Source organism: Cricetulus griseus, chromosome 4 (assembly GCF_003668045.3).
Source record: "Cricetulus griseus strain 17A/GY chromosome 4, alternate assembly CriGri-PICRH-1.0, whole genome shotgun sequence".
Lineage (NCBI taxonomy): Eukaryota > Metazoa > Chordata > Mammalia > Rodentia > Cricetidae > Cricetulus > Cricetulus griseus.
Genome location: NC_048597.1, coordinates 95,373,457 through 95,378,099, shown reverse-complemented (window position 1 = coordinate 95,378,099; position 4,643 = coordinate 95,373,457). Strand labels below are relative to the sequence as shown.

General features: G+C 38.7%; 1 pseudogene; it reads right to left on the bottom strand.

Moving 5' to 3' along the window:
• Positions 1 to 727: 727 nt before the first annotated feature.
• On the bottom strand, positions 728 to 2,835 carry LOC100752802 (annotated as a pseudogene).
• Positions 2,836 to 4,643: the final 1,808 nt, after the last annotated feature.

Here is a 4,643-nt window from a genome sequence, read left to right as displayed (position 1 = left end):
CCCATTGCTGTAACAAATCACTTCCCCATAAATTCATTGTTGTGTTAGCCACATATGGCTTTAATTTTCCCCTCTGTTCTTCTGGTCCTATACATTTGACCCATTTTGAGCTTTGTTTTATTTTATTTGTTTTTTTTAAATAGGCTGACAGTTGATTTGATCAAGTTCACACTACTTACACAATCTCAACATTTCCCAACAGGGAGTCTCCTCCATAAATAACATTTCCAGTGTTTTTCTTGTTTCATAGCATGCAATGCATCTTCATTTGTTTACAGTTTCTTTTCTTTGATTATGTGATTAAAAGATGAAAGAAAATAAAAGTAAAAAATCCAAATACTTATATCAAAATACAGCTATGTATATAGAATAATTATACTCATAAAGTATATGTTAAATTATTTTCTTTGAAAGTTAAGACAAGGTTTTGTTTGGCTGTTGTATTATGACTATAAAGCATTTAGATTTTTTTAACTGAACATGAAGATAGATAAAAATGTTCTCTTTAATTATTAATTTTAGAAACAAAATTACAGATTAATTTAGTACTAACCACCCAACGATGGCTCATGTATACAGATATTTTCTAGTCGTATAAATTAAAATACTATGAATAAAACAAATACCAATGAAAATATAAAAGCAGTTTCCATATTAAATGACCTTCGTATTACTCTCTTAGTAAAGAAAAAATAGGCTCATCTTCAGAATGGTATCCCTGAGCCCCCTAAGTTTGACTCCCATGGGCTTCTATAATTTCAGGTGGCTTATCTGTGCAGTATTTACTTCTGATATCCTCTATTTCACCAACTTCAAGTAGAATTGAAGCCAGCATTGGAATCTGTGAAAAATAGTTTTTAGCCAGGATATGTTTGTGCTTGATGTTGTGAATAAAAAGACGTTCATACCCCTGCTCAATTCTCTCTAGCTTGAGATGAGCTACCCCTTCATCCTCGGTGAGAAGAATGCAGTTCCAGGGAGACCATTCCACGTTCTTATCCCACCTGACCATGACCAGGTCATTGAGATCATCCCAGGCACTGAGGACGGACTGGGAGGCCCAGATGTTCTCTGTCAAGTACTTAATATCTTGGAGCTACATGAGGAAAGCAATCTGAGAGTCATCCCCATAGTCAGCTTCTGAGAAATATAGCCACTGAAGTAAACTCTTGTACTTCAAAAACGATTCCTGTTTTTCAATCTCATTCTCAAGGTTCACACAGTGGTGGCAGTGGTACACACGATGTGAGGTGGGTGACACAGAAAATTCCACAGATGGCAAATACAACTGGCAACTGTGGCAAAATAAATCTTATCATAAAACCTCAGTGGATCTTGAGGGACCTTAAGGTATCTTGCAACTTCAGGATTAAACAGAGGTGTTTTGATGTAGTGAAAAAAGAGTGTCGTAATCCTTTTCTTGAGTCCTTCAAGATTATGAGGTTTGACTCCTCTCATCATAAGTTCAACTTCTCTGTCAATCAATTCTAGGATTTCTTGGGTCAGTTTACATTCGAGTTCCTTCACAGTGTGCTTCAGGGTCAGGAGTATATCCAGCCTCTCATCCTGAGAGAGGTCTTTCAGCATGATACGTTGGTAGATGCTCTGTAATTCTCTGGCTCTTATAGTGAATTGTGTGTTCATTTCAATGGTCTTGCCATCAGGTCTCCTCCAGACCTTTGGAGCTGAACACTTATCCAGAAAACTTTGTATAGCTAATTCCTGTTTCTTCGTATGAGCAACCTATCTATGTCTCCCGATGGAAGCAATTATCTGAGTCTCTTTTTCCAAAAGTTTGCACAGAGCAGCCTTCCTTTCAGCTTGAGTTAAATATTGGTCAATTTGTGCAACTTCTTCTTGCTGCCAAACTGTTCCTGGGTTTCTTCCTTACCCTCCTTCATTAATTCATTTTAGTGGCTACTGGTAGGCATATGAACTAAACACAGAAAAATAAATATTGCCCAAATATAAATAAATCATTCACTCATGGAATTTGTACTTCACTGGTAAAAACAAATGCTAAACACACATGCTGATGACAATCTGAGCTTTGCTTTACATGAGACAAAGTTCCAATTCCTAAAGTTTGAAAATTTGCCTTCTGAAGAGGCCAATTTGGATGCCAAGATTCTGGTGCAGCCATTGTTACATGTTACGATAAATTGTTCTGCCAAAAGCCGCCTGAGCCCCACCGCCACATCTGAGCGCCAGCCGCCCACCTGAGTTAGGGCCCAAATGAATACACAGAAACTTGTATTAGGTTCAAAGCTGCTTGGACAATGACTAGGACTTCTCAGCTGCTAGCTCAGTCTTAATTATAAATCTATATATGTTATAAGACTTATCTGATGCCTTATTGGCGTCCCTCCTTGCCGGTGGCTCACATCCTGCCTCTGGAGGAGGCGAACGGGAAAAAGTGGACACTTCCTGTTTCCTTGCTTAGATATGAGTCTCCTTGCTATGTCACTTCCTGCCTGGATCACCACTTATCTACTATATTTCCCAGAATCCTCTTTGACTCCTAGTCCTGTCTAACTTGCTGTTTCATTGGCCAAATAGAACTTTATTTAACAATCAATAAGATAAACATACACAGTACATTCCCCATCAGTTACATCTGGCCCTGTGTTTACAAGGCCTTCAATTACAATGTCATTTATCCATATTTTTAACTTTGGCCTTTAATTATTTATAAAAGTTTGTCAAAATATCTGCTTTATTATTTTTCCTGAAATTTTTGTTTTATCTTCTAAAGCTGTCTATCATCCAGAGAAGTATGGTTTTTTTCAAAAGGCATTAGATCCTTTAATTACTCAGGGGAGGAGTTTCCCCCATGGTGACAGGAAATATCTGGACCAAATTTGACATGGGAGCCTGTATATAGTTTTACATTTTAAAGTTTAAAACCTTTCATTTTTATGTAGACAAAAAGGGGAAAACATAGAATATTACTTTAACATGTGTTACATTTCTTTATGCTGTAGAACATTTGTTTAATGATGCAAAGATGTGTTCCATTCTCTTATGTTGCATATGTGTAACTCAATGAATTTGTGTTGCTTTGCCTGTCTAAAACCCCTGTCTGGTCTAATGAAGAGACAAGTAGTCAATAGTGAGGCAGGAGAAAAAAATAGGCCAGGCTGGTGGGCACAGAGAATAAATAGGAGGAGAAATCTGGGAAGGAAAATAGAGGAGCAAAAGGAGGAGGACTCCAGGGGACAGCAACCCAACTACACAGCAAGCCACAGAGGAAGGAAGAAAGAAAAGATATACAGACGCAGAGAAAGGTAAAAGCACAGAGGCAAAAGATAGAGAGGAAAATTTAAGTTAAGCAAAGCTGGCTATAAACAAGCCAGTCTAAACTACGCCTTCACAGGTAATAATGAGAATCCATGTATTTAATTTCGAGATGGGTTTCAGGGCCTCAGAGAGTAAAGACTAAAAACAACAACTACAAGGTTCCTGATGAGGAAGGAAGATGAGGAAGGCCCACCCACTTGCCCATTTCACCCAGCTTAGAAGTGATGGCAATTGGGTCTGGAATAAAGATCTACATCATTTCAAAGCTTGTTTTTAAAAACATTGAAAGATTTTATGTATTTATGGGGGAGTCATGCCTGTTCCTCAGCACAGGTGTGGAGGTTGGGGACAAAGTGCAGGAGTCTGTTCTTTTCTTGGATCATGTGAGTCCTGGGAATGAAACTTGGGTACAAATGTGGCAGCAAGTGCCTTTATCCCCCGAACCATCTTGTCTGCCAAAAACTTCTCTTACTAGCTGCTATATCACACTGATTCCATGTTTGCTAAAGAAATGAAAGCTGCATCATGGGCTATAAGCTTGCCACAGGACTAAACACCTATGCAGGGCAAGATTTACCATTCCCATTTTATAGGTGAGAATTCAGAGGGCTGGGAATATAGCTCATTGCTAGAAGTCTTGTATAAATTGCACAGACCCTGGGTTCTATCTCCAGAACCCATACATTGAATGTTATGGTGCACACCTGAAATCATAGCACTTGGGAAGTGGAGGCAGGAGGGTTGTTTTAAATCATATAATTTTATATGTGGCTGTTGATATTTGTAGTTTTCCTAGTTTTAGGATTAAATATACATATTTATTTTTATGTATAGGACTGGGTTGTCATCCCATGTATTCTTCAGTGACTCTTTACCATGTCTTTAGAGGCTGTGTCTCTCGCAACAGGACACTCACCTTTGGCTAGTCTGACTTACCTACAAGTTTGGTGGATCTGTGCTCATCACTTCCAAATAGAGATACAGATGCCCCAAACCATATCTGGCTTTTATTTATTTTGTTTTATTTTATGTACATTGGGGTGAGTGTTTCAGACCTCTGTCACTGGAGTTATAGACAGTTGTGAGCTGCTATGTGGTGGCTGGGAATAGAGCCTGGGTCTTCTGGAAAAGCAGCCAATGCTCTTTATCAGTGAGCCATCCCTTCAGCCCTATTCCTTGCTTTTTAAATGAGCTCTGGGCATCCTAGGTCAGGCCTTCATGCTTGTATGGCAACCACTTTACCAACTGGGACATCTCCCCAGTCCCACAAAAATAATTTTTTATATTAAGTATGTTCTAGTAATGTGAGCAACCTGGTGTCTTTAGTTTGCTTTGTCTCTCAA